This window comes from Heterodontus francisci, chromosome 10 (assembly GCF_036365525.1).
Source record: "Heterodontus francisci isolate sHetFra1 chromosome 10, sHetFra1.hap1, whole genome shotgun sequence".
In the NCBI taxonomy this organism is placed as follows: domain Eukaryota; kingdom Metazoa; phylum Chordata; class Chondrichthyes; order Heterodontiformes; family Heterodontidae; genus Heterodontus; species Heterodontus francisci.
The window spans coordinates 40,353,196-40,369,453 of NC_090380.1; positions in this window are offsets into that span (position 1 = coordinate 40,353,196).

Genomic DNA, 16,258 nt, shown 5'->3' on the forward strand with positions numbered 1-16,258 from the left:
CCGGTGCCTAGGTCGATGCCGGGTGGTCCATCCGGTTTCATTCTTTTTTATTGACTTCATAGCGGTTAGATACAACTGAGTGGCTTGCTAGGCCATTTAAGAGGGCATGTAAGAGTTAACCACATTGCTGTGGGTCTGGAGTCACATGTATGCCAGACCAGGTAAGGACAGCAGATTTCCTTCCCTGAAGGACATTAGTGAACCAGATGGGTTTTTACAACAATCGATAATGGTTTCATGGCCATCATTAGACTAGCTTTTTAATTCCATATTTATTAATCAAATTCAAATTCCACCTTCTGCTGTGGTGGGATTTGAACCTATGTCCCCAGTGCAATACCCTGGGTCTCTGGGTTACTAGTCCAGTGACAATACCACTATGCCACCACCTCCCCAACCTGCCAAGGAGGCAAGAGACAACTTCATAATCACCTGCTTCCAGCGACTCTGATGTCCACTCACAGAGAATCCAATAAAGACTGATCTCAATGCATGTAATCTATCCATTTGTGTTCCCTGACTTGTGCCCAGCTGGAAGAGGCGCCAGTGCCCATGGGAGAAAATATGTAAATGAGGCTGTGCTTACACTGCCATTCCACGACGGAGAAGTGTGAAGTCAGCAACTCACAATTAAGGCATAATAGAATAATGACTTTTACACAATGATCATTAATGCCTTGACCAAGGGAGCCTTATATTAATCATGACATGTCAGATGTCAGACACCCCTGAATCCCAAGTGTGTCTAGATGCTTTTCTTTATATGTTTACGTGTGCTTTTATGTGATGTGACCCCTGCACTAGCAGCTGGACTGGAGGCAGGCTGCTGATCAGGCTGCCCCTTGGCCTGGGATGACTTCGGCACATGACCTCTGGCTGCCTGATGCCTGGAGGGCCCTGGCTGACTGAGGGTATCCTGCACTGGTGCAGGATTCTCCTCAGGTGTCATCGCTGCTACAGTTCAGCTCACTGGCGGAGGGGTTGAGGAGCCACTGTCCACACTCGGAGCGCCCTGAGCGAAGCCCTAGCTATAGAGGTCAGCCTTTCCTCCTCCCTTTCAAAGTTCACTTGAGCCTCCCTGCTCACCAGAGAAGGACAAACGACGAGGACTTGGAGAAGACTCCAAGCATTTGGTCCTTCTCTCATCTTGCCACTGCTGCATCCAGCTCATGGCCAAGGTGATGGTATACAGGACTGTGCACATCTGTGGGATCTGCCTGTCCTTGAGTGTCTCCAGCCTCTCGATGGAGGAAGCCATGTGCTCACATGCCTGAGACATGGCAGCAGTCAAGGCATGGATGGACTCCTCATTCGTCCACTCACGGCTGTGCATTGCCTGTGGCATCTCTGCCAGATGCTGCCTTACTCCTCTCTGTGACTCCAGTATGCCCTGTGCTGTCAACACCAGAGGCTCATCATCAGCCTGGGGCTCAACTTTGGCCTGGACACCCACAGTTCTCCGACCTTTGGAGGCCTCAGCTGTCTCAGCCTCTGCCAGCTGCTCGGACGCCTGTACGGTGCTCTCACCAGCTTGTGCCCCAGATTCTACATGTCCTACTTCCTCCCGTGTAGTCTCATGCAATCCCTAAAAAGGAGAGAGGTGATGGATTTGGGCATAGTCTTTTTAATTTTGTAAGTAAACATCAAGACCATGGTTATACTTTCTTTTTAACCTAAAGTGAGGCAAGTTGGTGGCTTAGTATTCTAAGCACATTTTCTGAAAATGTATCTAGATTATTTTAGATATGAAAAAAGAAAATCAATTATTGATATCAACAGACATTTGAAATACATTATCAGTGGAGTTGTGAAGATCTTACTGACAAATGGTGTCTCTTACTTCCTCCAGTCCATTTCAATGAAGAGTGCAGGACAGCATTCCAGGAGCAGCACCAGGCATACCTAAAAATGAGGTGTCAACCTGTCAAGCTACAACACAGGACTACTTGCATGCCAAAACAGCAGAAGTAGCATGCGATAGACAGAGCAAAGTGATCCCACAGCCAATGGATTAGATCTAAGCTCCGCAGTCCTGCCAGATCCAGTCGTGAATGCTGGTGGACAATTAAACAACTAACCAGAGGAGGAGGCTCCACAAATATCCCCATCCTCAATGATGGGGGAGCCCAGCACATCAGTGCAAAAGATAAGGCTGAAGCATTTGCAACAATCTTCAGCCGGAAGTGCCAAGTGGATGATCCATCTCGGCCTTCTCCTGAGGTCCCCATCGTCACAGATGTCAGTCTTCAGCTAATTCAATTCACTCCACGTAATATCAAGAAACAGCTGAAGGCACTGGATACTGCAAAGGCTATGGGCCCTGACAACATTCCGGTAATAGTACTGAATACCTGTGCTCCAGAACTGGCCACATCCCTAGCCAAGCTGTTCCAGTACAGCTGCAACACTGGCTTCTACCCAGCAATGTGGAAAACTGCCCAGGTATGTCCTGTACACAAAAAACAGGACAAATCCAACCCAGCCAATTAATGCCCCATCAGTCTACTCTCGATCATCAGCAAAGTGATGGCAGGTGTCGTCGACAGTGCTATCAAGCAGCACTTATTCAGCAATAACCTGCTCAGTGACACTCAATGTGGGTTCTGTCAGGGCCACTCAGCTCCTGAACTCCTTACAGCCCTGGTCCAAACATGGACAAAAAAAGCTGAACTTCAGAGGTAAGGTGAGAGTGACTGCACCCGACATCAAGGCAGCATTTGACCAAGTATGGCATCAAGGAGCTGCAGCAAAACTGGAGTCAATGGGGATCAGGGGGAACACTCTCCTCTAATTGGAGTCATACCTAGCACAAAGGAAGATGGTTGTTGTTGTTGGAGGTCAATCATCTCAGTTCCGGGACTTCGCTGTAGGAGTTCCTCAGGGCCAACCATCTTCAACTGTTTCATCAATGACCTTCCCACCATCATAAGGTCAGAAATGGGGATGTTCACTGATGCTTGTACAATGTTCAGGATCATTCGCGACTCCTCAGATATTGAAGCAGTGTGTGCCCATAAGCAGCAAGACCTGGACAACATCCAGGCTTGGGCTGATAAGTGGCAAGTTACATTCGTGCCACATAAGTACCAGGCAATGAACGTCTCCAACAAAAGAGCATCCAACCATCTCCCCTTGAAATTCAATCGCATTGCCATTGCTGAATCCCCCACTATCAACATCCTGGGAGTTACCATTGACCAGAACCTGTACTGGACCAGCCTATAAATACTGTGCCTACAAGAGGTCAAAAGCTAGGAATCCTGTGGCGAGTAACTCACCTCCTGACTCCCCAAAGTCTGTCCACCATATACATGGCACAAGTCAGGAGTGTGATGGAATACTCTCCACTTGCCTGGTTAAGTGCAGCTCCAACAACACTCAAGAAGCTTGGCACCATCCATGACAAAGCAGCCCACTTGATTGGCATCCCATCCACCACCTTCAACATTCACTCCCTTTACCACTGACACACAGCGGCAGCAGTGTGTACCATTTACAAGATGCACTGCAGCAAATCACCAAAAGTCTCCTTCAACAGCACCTTCCAAACTCCTGACCTCTACCACCTACGAGGAGAAGGCAGCAGATGCATGGCAACACCACCACCTGCAAGCTCCCCTCCAGGTCACTAACCATCCTGACTTGGAACTATATTGCTGTTCGTTCAATGTCACTGAGTCAAAATCCTGGAACTCCCTTCCTAACAGCACTGTTGGTGTACCTACACTCCAAGGACTGCAGCGGTTCAAGAAGGCAACTCACCACCACCTTCTCAAGGGCAATTATCAATAGGCAATAAATGCTGGCCTAGCCCGTGACGCCCACATCCCATGAACGAATATATATAAAAAGAATTCTCTGCAAATACATAATATTGCATAAATATAACCTTTCACTTATCTGTGCAGATAAACTCAAACAAATTTTGTTTACCTCAAGGGAGTTTTATGAGAAAGCATAACAGGGCTGTCATCCTTCTGTTAAAATTCATGCACTGATTGTATTTCCTATTTTAAAGACTAAACACTAAAGTATTTTTTCTGAATTTACTCACTGGAAGACTTGACTATAGTGGTTCAGATGTTTGTTTCCCATCACTGTGGGTTCAAATTCTTACAATAATTGATACTGAAATTCTTACATGTACTTTTCTGTTATGACCAGTTGAGAGAGAGGTCTCGGGTTCCCTTTCAGCCTTCACCTGGTCTTACGGTAACAGGGTTTAATTTTAAACACACTGTGTTTTAGCTCCCCCTTGGTGAATCCTTGTTCACCGCTTTCCAATTATAAGGCAAAGAAATGAGCACAAACAGGCTTTCCTTAGGTTTAAAGAAGAAAGGTGAAATTTTATTAAACTTAAACTCTAATTCAGTTGACACCTACGGATACATGACGCGCCCATGATAGCATGCATACGAGATACACATATGCAAATAGAGACAGAAAAGAGCAGAAGAAAAATAAAGTGGAAAGGTTTGAGGCAACATCTGAAGAGTTTTTTGTCATGCATCTTCGAGCTCACTGTATAGTCCTTGATTGTAGATAGTTCATGCTTTTCGTTGGGGCCCAGTATTCTTCTTAAACCTTGTTCACTGTCTGAGACTTTTTTCTCTTGGGGTTCATGTGTCTTCAGTGGGTTTCAGTTCTGTGAGAAACAGATGGGAGCAGACAGGCAGACAGAGGTATTAATTAAAAGCGAAATAGTGCAGATGCTGGAAATCTGAAATAAAAATAAGAATTGCTGGAAATACTCAGCAGGTCTGGCAGCATCTGTGGAGAGAGAAGCAGAGTTAACGTTTCAGGACAGTGACCCTTCATCAGAAGTTAAGACAGGAGGTCTTCTTCAGTCCAGGACCAAAGAGCTTTCTCCCAGTTCAAACACTGTCTTTATAATTTAAAACTCCCCAAGTTGGCCAGCAGGGTAGTCACATGACCAGTATAACCACTTCTGGCTTTGTGTATTGGGTGGGTCAGGGAATGATCCTTTGTCTACAAATACTATTTGTTAATATGCAAAAATGTCTTCCCAGCCAGGGGCTTGGCAACCCCTTGTCATAGGCCTTCTTTTCTTCCCAGCAACAATTTGAAATTTAATGTCCATGTGGCGAAATTAATATGCCTTATTCTTGGCAGGTGGAGGCCTGCATGACAATATTATGTCATTGCTGAGCGGGGTACTAATTAATCCTCAATTTCTTCCTTTTAATCATAAATACTGTGGTTCGCTCTTTCTAAATTTGAAAGGAACTTAACAGTCTAAGTTTTCAAATATCGCTTTCACATCACTGCAGGTTCCAGCAAAGAAATTTCTTTATAATTTCTCTATGTTTAGATTTTTCTTGAAATCATCCAATCTGTTGTTTCTTGACTTGCTGCCCCATAATGGAGAATAACCTAGACAGTGCTTTGACCCCCTGACTCAGTTACTAGTAGAGGGTATCAATGACTGTGGCAGTCTCTCTGACCCCATCAACCTCTTATTTCTTCAAGCATGTGGAGCTTCATCAACGAGCCCAGCTGTGAAATGATTTACCTCATCACATGAATACAAGGTTCAACAGGCTGAGCTGACAGCTTGGGACTGAAACCTTCAACTGACTCCTCTGTTATATGATTACTGGGTTCACCCAGCAATTTGTTGTTGCGGTTGTACTTTATGTTTATAATTTTTTCTGTCTCTGTCACTTTGGCTGAATTTTCATTGCCCTGTGATGGTAGGTTTGGAGGCAGGGATGCCAGAAAAATAGTGGTGAGCCACACTGGGATGGTTTCCCAACACATTCCTGCCACTGAGGAACTTTCCTGGGGCGGGCTGGAAGTCGGATCGGCTGCCCGCTCCACGGAGGTGTTTAAGGCCCCAATTCAGGGTGATTTTGTGCGGTCGCCGCATTTTGCTGCCGGCGGAGTGGCTCTCCCCTGCCCCTCCCCCCTTTGCGGAGGCTGCCAGCTCAATGAAGGTGGCCTCCCTGTAGCAGACCGGGATGAGGCGCGCGGTGGAGGAAGGCCATTGGAGCCAGAGGCTCCAAGCCTCAAAGAGGGAGCCCTGGGCAATAAAAGCCGCACCCATGGACCCAATAGTTCACCAGCAGGGGTTTCCCCTCTGCTCCAAGGGGCTTAACAGCTTCGCCCCTCATATTTTTAATTTAGATCCACGCCTCCTAAGGGCACGTCGATGTTGAGGTGCCCTCATGGGCTCCAACCAGCCTTAGTAACGCCCACCTCTCCTGGTGGGGCTGCCGAGGCTCCAGAGTTGCCGACCCTCTGATTCAGCTGGCAGCCTCAGGAGCTAAGAATGGCGAACGCAGAGGCAGCCAATTAGGAGTTCGTCTCCGGAAAGATTGTGCCACCAGTCTCACTGTTGGCAAGTGTGGGCTTGGGACCCCCATTTAGTCCCAACATTGAGGTCCTGAAGCCTATGGTAAAATCCAGCCCTTTACCTCTACTTCCATTTTAACAGTGAATTCAATCTTTCCAAAGTTCATGAATTTTGTGAGATCCTGAAATGGCATGTTTGGAAATGTTTTCGTTATTTAAAGGAGGTAAATTAGGTTATAATTACAAAATGTAATCTTTCTAATGTATATAGATCAGCAGAAATATTCAAAAATGTGGTTAAACAGAAGGAAGACCAGAGTTTATCCTATCTGTTTTGGATGCACTTTATTCAGGATTGGAGTATGTAAGTGGGCTTGAGTAGTTCAATGGGTTAGCACATGAACTTTTTACCTCAAGGATCTGTAACAAAATCACCCAGAATATAGTCGGATGAAATTTTTGTTTCTAAAGATAGCTCTATGCAGTGAGATATTCTTCTTGACATCCATTGTAAATTTAACTTTTACTAGTTCCACTAGCCTTGTTCCACTGTGACCTGCAATATCCAATTGACAATGTTTCCCTCACTTACAGATGGTATTTTCTCTCAAATTCAGGAGGTGAATAATGGCTTAATTTCCCTTATATTCTATTTTTATCACAAAAACAGAAAAAATAAAGTGAATTCATAAACCACCTTATCGTGTTTCTCAGCATGTCCCAAAGTACAACTAATTGCATAACAATGCAATCACTGTTGCTTAGTAGGTTAGCATGACAGCTATATTGCACACATTGAGGCCTCACAAATAACAAAATAATTTTTTGTGATGTTGGTTGAGGGAAGAATATTTTCCAGGATACCGGGAGAACTACCTGCTCTTCTTCAAATAGTGCCATGGGTTCATGGGAACAGGTGGATGGGACCTTGGTTCAGCATTTCATCTGAAAAAAGTATCTCCAACAACTCGCTCAGTATTGCAGTGAAATATCAGCTTAGTTTATCTGTCTAAGTACTGGAGTAGGATTCAAAACTGCAACTTTCTTACTCAGCTTAATGTAGTCAGCCATATTATGTTTCTTGAGGGTAAATTTTCAACTTTGCCGCCTGGGTGTAAAACTAGCCTTGCGGATCTAACGTCCATTATAGAAAACATCCATTATGGAAATAAAAATCAGGTTGTTTCTGTGACAGGTGATTGATCCACAATGGCAGTTTACCCCCAGGCAACAAGCCCTTTGTGCTTTATTTTAACTAAGTTGTTAATCCGGTCATTTTAAATGTCAGTAAATAATAGGCTAAAAATAGTGAGCACGAAATTCAATCCCAAAATATGAGGACATTGAATAAATCATTGATTAGTCATCAATTAAATCATTGATGTCCCCACCAAAAACCTGTTAAATGGCCGACTGTTCCAAAATGGCAGCACAGTGGTGCAGTGGTTAGCACAGCAAACTCACAGCTCCAGCAACCTGGGTTCAATTCTGGGTATTGCCTGTGTGGAGTTTGCAAGTTCTCCCTGTGACCATGTGGGTTTTCACCAGGTGCTCTGGTTTCCTCCCACAGCCAAAGACTTGCAGGTTGATAGGTAAATTGGCCATTGTAAATTGTCCCTAGTATAGGTAGGTGGTAGGAGAATTGAGGGAAGTTGGGGATGTGGTAGGAATATGGGATTAATGTAGGATTAGTATAAATGGGTGGTTGATGGTTGGCACAGACTCAGTGGGCCAAAGGGCCTGTTTCCGTGCTGTATTGCTAAATAAATAAAAAATAAACCGATAAACCAGTGGCTCAAAAGACACTTTGATATTTAACCACCATTGGGAATGTTAGTGGGGCGGGGGGGGGGGCAATGAAGATTGATGCGTCGGAGACCTGCCACCGACCCCGTGCCGATCTTGCCGGTGGCGGCGAGGCCTTGTGGCGATCGCCCCACCACTCGGCGACGGGACCTCCATTTAAATATGTAAACGAATTTACATAACTGATTTAATAAGGGTCCTGTTGCCTCCTTGATGGCCACACCGATCTTCATTTGGGTGGCCGACAATGCCGTGCCTTCAAATCCCCATTCAGGGAAATGTGGCGTGACTCCGGTGGGGAGGAGGATTTTTTTTCTTTGTGTGGGAGTGGGTGAGCGGGGTTGCAATGCTGCGGATTGGTCGGTGCTGGGGTATTGGGAAGGGGTAAAGGGCAAAGATGCCGAACTTTAGTGGGGTGGGGGTGGGGGGAGGTCAAATTCATAATAAACAAATTCCAGGGGGGGGAAAAGGGCAGAAATGTTTTGAAATGCCTTGTGGGGCGGTGGGGGGGAGAATGAATTTAATGGTATTTTAATTTTTTTTTGGTCATTAAACTGACCTGGCCCTTTCATTTTAAAATCTCCATTCAGGGCAATAAGCCCTTTAAAAATGGTGCTGGCACCTGCCCTTCGGCACCAGATGTCGTTGCTTGCAACAGCTCACCTGCCCCCTCCACATGATCGCAGAGGGCAGGCGCAATTCTTTACGTGCAGATGTTGTTATGGTGATCCATCTTTCTGCTGAAACTGCAAGCTGCTGTCTTGAATAAGACTCCTAGTACTACCAGAAAAGGTTCATTCAGTGTAAGAAATCTGGAGGACATGGTTATAAAATAGTGACAGACTTGTCTTCTCTTATCTTCATTATCATCCTTGTGCTGTTATCTGGTAACTTATTATGTCAATGATTTGAACCTGAAATAAAACTGGCAATGCCATATTAAATTTAGAATTTCTTTTTTCTTACAAAGAGGCAATCTTACTTATACACATGATTGCATAAACATGTAATCAGAGTTTTTAAATTTATACCTTTAACTTTTTTTTACAGGTCAGTACATAGCTGAGGTTCTTGCTGAAGGCAGTGTAAAGAACAAAGAGCAGTGGGAAAGTACAAACTGCACAGACTTAAAGTTAAGTATTTTTTATTGAGGATGATGCTAGGAACAAATTTCTTAACAGGTTGGCTTCTTTGACTCTCAAGTTGGTGTTACGATCAAGGCAGGAGGAGTTCACTGTTAATTCAGTCCCATTTCTCCACAGGTCACAGCATGTCAATAAATTTTCCCACTTATCAAAACAACCAATTAGATACTCTATTTGTCCCCAGAATAAAGCACACCAATCGGGTTTCTTTAATCAACAACAAAATTAACTGTTTATTATAAAACCAAGTCTTAACCAAAAATGAAGTAAATCTATATATGAATTGAGATATTAAAGCTCCTTCTTTTCCCTAGACCTCATGCACATGCAGATACATCCAAAAACTGGTTAACTTGTATAAAAAGGGCTTTTGGTTTAGAGCTGTTTCATAGGAAAGAAAGGAATTTTAAAAAACTTAGTCTGTCATGATCTGGAAGGAAGTTCTTTGGTTTGGTGAGGTGTCCCAAAGTCAAATAGCTGGATGCCACTCAAAGTCTTTCCAGGCGAGGTTGATGAACAGTTTGTGATGGATAGGTGTCCAAAGAACTTCAACAATAGAAGGCTTCACATAAGGTCTTCCATCAGGTGTGTAGCAACAAGGAACTTTTGGGGTCTTACAGCAGCAGCATAGCAGTAAAAGGTTTCTTCCAATATTCAGGATTTCTTAAACCCAGGAGGCAACAGTACGGCTTGATGCAGAGATTCCTCAGAGACAGGAGGCAATAGGAATCTACCACAGTTGAAATACAGGGTTTCTTCTCATGAGATGCAGGATTCCTTTACAGAGAGGTAATCCTTTTTCTCGATCTTCTTCTGATCTCCAGGCAGGTCAAAATCAAATTTCAAATGCCTGATTTTTGTCCAAACTCACTGGCTTTTAAAGTTAAACAAGTCACATGCCGAGTCATAAATTGTTTCTTGTTATAACAGAGGATAGCTCTGAGGTCAACCCCCTGCTAGTTTCCTTGAAATGACCTGCATTCCAGTCCTTGTTTACCAGTTCAGCTTCTGTTGAACTTCCTTTCAAAACATCCATAAAGTTCAACTATTTGCAGGTGTCTCAATGTCCACTGAGATCCTTTTTCAGTTTTTAAAAACACAGAATCCTAAGTTTTAATACAAAAAAAATCCTCGTAACATTGGGGAATAAAGCAATTTTGTAATGCATTATCTGTGGTCAATGCTGACTCTCATTACAGGAAATCCAATCTATTTCCTGCTTATACGACATAATTTACCACATTCTAGTTTAAATAAACAACTCTATCTGAAGATTTGTTAATGTCTGGTCTCAATTCTCCATAACTTGATGTTTAAACATTTATTGCTCTTGTAGAAAATTTAGGCAGCAGCAATATATATATATATATATATAATATGATAGAAATATAATGCAAAATGTTGTATCTGGGATGAATTTCTTGTCCCTAAACATCACATCTTGTGAATTTTTATATCAGAATTTATAATGGAGTTTGTTCAGTTTGCTTACCCACTGTTTTTTCAGGTTTGCACTTGCTGCTGTTCAATATTCAGTGTATTTACACCTAATCTGTACTAATGCTTTGTCTTTCAACACACCATTAACATATTGTTTGCCTTTGCTCCGTGACCTTTTGGTCAGCTATGTGGCCTGGTCCAATCTACACCTTCTCCTTTGTTATCTCTTGCCCCACCCCCACCTCACTTGCTTATAATCTGTGACTTTTCTAATATTTGTCAGTTCCGAAGAAGGGTCACTGACCCGAAACGTTAACTCTGCTTCTCTTTCCACAGATGCTGCCAGACCTGCTGAGTGATTCCAGCATTTCTTGTTTTTATTTCAGATTTCCAGCATCCGCAGTATTTTGCTTTTATTATAATGGAGACATCCTGTGTAAACATTTATAATGAAATCAGATATGTAAATATTTTACACTAGGTATCCACCTTGGTTCAGCGGTAGGACCTTTGTCTCTAAATTAGAAAAGGTTGTGGGTTCAAGCCCTACTCCAGAGTTCTGAACACATAATATAGGCTGACACTTAAATGCAGAACTGAGGGACTACTGCACTTTTGGACGAGACATTAAACTGAGGCCCCGTCTGCCCTCTCAGATGGACATAAAAGATCCCATGGCACTCATCAAAGAAGAGCAGAGGAGTTCTCCCTGGTGTCGTGGCATATATTTCTCCCCCAACTGACATCACTAAAACAGATTATTTAGTCATTATCACATTGCTGTTTGTGGGACCTTGCCCTATGCAAATTGGCTGCCATGTTTCAATAGAGACTACACTTCAAAGGTACTATATTGCCTGTAAAGGACTGTGGGACATCCTAAGGTATGAAAAGTATTGTATAAATATGTTCTTTACTTTCTTTCTTGTATGCATCATGAAATCTATGAATGTGCACTTATTCCCTGTACAAATTTCAACAACATAGGATGGAGGAGCAGGAAAAGAGGTTAAGCGGATGCAAAGATAATGGGAAGGTGGGAAGAGGATATGGGAGGAGACTGATGTCAGGGGAGAGGTAAGAGGTCAGGGAGGGGGACAGAGGATGGGAAAGAAAAGAGGTCAGAGGAGGTAGAGGGAGGTGGAAGAAAATAAGCAGAGAAGTCAGGGAATAAGAGGAAGAGAACAGGGGATGGACAGAGAGGGACGAGGATTCAAATAAAAATGGAGCTGAGAAAAATGAGTTAAATGAAAATGAGTGATTCATGAATTAAAATCACCCTTGCAAAGAATGCTGAGAAATGACCACCAAACTAAAAATAAATTAAAGAAAGTTGCTGAAGATAAATGAATAAACGATTTCAGAAAAATATGGAAGGAAGTTGATACATGAGCAAAACAGTGGCGGCAGAAACAAAATCATCGACTTCTGCGGGTCCTGTGGTGAGCACAATGGAATTACTTTTATTTATATTTAGCAAGATGCAACAGGGCAGTTTTACTGTATGTCCAAAATCCGGCTGTCCAAGAATCCAGAATTGTCTGAAAACTGGACATTTTTGAAAATATTCAGATGCAGTTTAGTGTCAATTGATCATAATTACTTGAAATAAACTTGAAAAGACTGAAGACAAACCTTTTTATAGTATCCTCCTTAAAGAGTAATGTTAAGTCAATGCTTCTCTTAAGTTTAATCTCTTTCAGTCAATTTCTACCCAACTTGTTTTAAAAGACCTGGGGTTGAATTTTACCGGCCTCTCGATGCCACAAGTCACGGCGTGGGAGCCGGTAAAATTCCGCGGGGACAGGCCCGCCTCAACCCGTAACGTCGAGAAGGGTGCGCCACAAATTACCGGCAGCGGGGTGACCTCAGTACGCCCCACCCCGCCGCTCGGCAGTGGCACCCCTATTAGAATATGTAAAACAGTACAGATTATGCATCCTTCCACTTCTCCATGAACACATCCTCATTTTACGTAGAGCATTAAGGTTAAATGGATGGTGGGGGCAATCGATTCAGCTGGTAGAATCTTGATGTGGTCATGCTGTGCCACTCTGAGTGTTGGCCAAGATGGGCAATGCCAGTGATACACACATGCAAATAGAGACTGAAAACAGCAGAACAAAAGTAAAGTGAAAAGTTTGAGGCAATATCTGAAGAGTTTTTGTTTTGGTTCTCTGAGCTCACTGTAGGTAGTTCTTGCTTTTCACTGGGGCCCAGTCTTCTTCTTAAACCTTGTTCGTTGAAGGAGACTTTTCTCTCTTGGGGTTCTGTCTTCAGTGGATTCAGAGGCTTGTGAGAAAGAGATGGGAACAGACAGGAGAGATCTTCTCAGTCCAGGAACAAATGGTCTTTTTCTCTGAGCTCAAACTCTCTGGGGCTAGTTCAAAAGACCCCTGGAACAGCCAGTTAGTCATGTGACCAGCTGGTCCAACCAGTCCTGGCCCCTGTGGATTGCATCACTTCAGTAGGCCTTGGAATGCACTTACCCACCCCCTCAATGTCCAGTGATCAATATCCATTGTGGGTTTAATATGTCAGCGAATGGTCCTTTGTCTATACAAGCACCATCTGTTAATATGCAAATGTCTTTTCCAGCTGCAGCTGATCTGTTTAACAAGTCATTTTCTCTTTCCAGCAACAGTTTAAAATCAATGTTCATAGCAAAATTAATGTGCCTCTTCCTTGGCAGGTAGGGGGCTAGCATGACAAAGAGGTAGATAGATTCTTGGTAAGCAAGGGGGTGAAAGGTTATCGGGGGTAGGTGGAAATGTGAAGTATACAGTTCAGCCATGAACTTACTGAATGGTGGAGCAGGCTCGAGGGGTTGAGTGGCCTGCTCCTGCTTCGTATGTTCGTATGAAGGCACCTGATGTACCCGTCAACACCAATTCCTTGTTAAGAACCTTCGAATAAATGCAGGGTTCAACTCTATTTATCACATGGAAATAGATATGGCGCATCCTACATTGTGTGATCCTCTGCTCCTGAGGATCTGTATGTGCCAGAGGCAAAATCAAAAGGCACAAAAGAGGCCCCCGGTCGTGAACAGCAGCCCACAAGGGGAGCTTGCCATTACGGTCGTGTGCATCTACAGGCCCCACATGACATGCCATCAGATGTCACAGCACCAGTGTCAGAGGAGATTGCGCATATAGAAAGGGTGGTGACGTCTCTGTGCCCTTCTCAAAGATGACCTGCAGCCCATGGGCTTTGGTGAACATCCTATAGTGGCAGCGTTCTCAAGCTTGAAGCCTATGCAGCTTTTCAGGGGCCCACCAGAGACCTTTGTGCAGTCACACAGTCAGCAGTGCACTGCTGCATCAGGGAGGTCACCAATGCCCTGCACCGGAGGACCAGTGAGTATGTCCACTTCAGGACAGACTCTCAGCCAGGCACAGAGGACCATTGCCGGAGAACCATAGGTTTTAATGTTCATAGACTGCACCCATGTGGCCATCAGGACTCCCGCCAGGCTACCACCTGCAGACGATACCATTAAACGAATCCTTTCAATCTAGGTGAAGCTGGTATGTGATCACCGGAGATGCTTCATGCGGCACAGTGGCGCAGTGGTTAGCACCGCAGCCTCACAGCTCCAGCGACCCGGGTTCAATTCTGGGTACTGCCTGTGCGGAGTTTGCAAGTTCTCCCTGTGTCTGCGTGGGTTTTCTCCGGGTGCTCCGGTTTCCTCCCACAAGCCAAAAGACTTGCAGGTTGGTAGGTAAATTGGCCATTATAAATTGCCCCTAGTATAGGTAGGTGGTAGGGAAATATAGCGACAGGTGGGGATGTGGTAGGAATATGGGATTAGTGTAGGATTAGTATAAATGGGTGGTTGATGGTCGGCACAGACTCGCTGGGCCGAAGGGCCTGTTTCAGTGCTGTATCTCTAATCTAAACTAAACTAAACTAAACTAAATCTGTGACTGCTTCTCAGGCAGCTGCCATGACACCTGGGTCTTGCATCAGTCCCAGCTGCCACTGCTGTTCACTGAACTGGCTTCTTGGAGACAAGGGGTATCCCTTGCAGACGTGACTCCCGACACCAGTGAGAGACCCCACCACTGCTGCAGAGGAGAGATACAACGCCAGCCACTGAGCTACAAGAGCTACCATTGAGCAAGCAATCGACATGCTGAAGGAACGCTTCCAATGCTTGGATGGATAGGGCAATGCCCTGTATTCCGGCCGAAAAGGCCAGCTCCTTTCTTTGCTGCTTGCTGTGCTCTGCACAACTATGCACCTAATAGGGAGCACGCTTGGCATGATAAGGAGGGACGTCAACAGGATTCCTCCTCGGACTATGAGGACACTGAGGACCTACAAAATGAAAGGCGCATGGGAGGGCAGATAGCACCCAGGCTCTACATGCAGGGCTAGCAGTGAGCGAGGGATGGATGGCAGTAGCTTATCAGACAAAGGCTCTCTGTCCCATAGGAACCAACATGAGCTCTGCAAGCCACACATCACCCTCGCTCACCTGCTGTGCACAAGTCCACATCTGCAGCATCCCTGTGTAAGCCATTAGAGGCAGCAGCTGACTAAGCCAATGTCCATGTCACTACATCCGTGGAGACGCTCATAAGTAATGGTGGCTCTCCTGAAGGGCCAATGGTGCAAAGGGATGTAACATTGGCGTGACATGCTGGTACACATCATTCACACGGAGAAAAGGGCACACATGTTGATGCATAACGTTTAGTGAAAGACGTATTTACATTGCTGTGACACCGGTGCATTCCTATTTGTGTCAATGTGTTCTCTGTAAACGCTTGCGAGTGTCCCTTCTCTGCACTAGGAGCCTGACTGGAGGAAGGCTGCTGATCTGAATGCCCTTTGGTTGTGGATGACTTTGGTTCTCATACCCTGTGCACACGAGGCCTAGAGGGCCCTGGCTGGCTGGGGGAGTGCTCGTCCATCCCCTTCCGGCATTGGACCCTTTGACGCCAGATGGCTGCACTGCTACTCACCTCCTCTGCCACCTCCAGCTAGACTGCCTTGTTCAGTCGGGAGGGCCTCTTCTTACTGTCACTGGTGAAAAGGACCTCCCGCCTTGCCCGCACAGCTTGGAGAAGCGTGAGCAGGGAGTCATCACTGAACTGTGGGGCCACCCTAGAGCACCCATCTGCCATCCTCAGCTTTTGGTGTGGTCCTTTAAATGCAAAAGTGACTCCACCGTGTAACTGTTCTAACTTCTGGCTGCAATGGTTTGTCTTGAACATGTTTGAAAACCAATGCAGGACTAGTGAGGAAATCTGAGCTGTTGTTATGGTTTTTCAACAATTACACATCGATGTATGTTCACAAACACTTTGCTCCTGCAGCAGCTGATCATATTTATTGGTGTAATATTTCTAGTTGGCAATGCAGCTGGAATATGAACAAATTTTCCTGTTTTTTAACAAAGATCATTTAATTGCTGTTACATGTATTTTCACATAACAGTTGGCAGAGGTATGAATACAGATTCCAAACGCATAATATTCTGCGGCTTTTCAAAGTCAGATGATTAGAAGCTCATAGTATGTAAATATTCTTCAATTATGGTT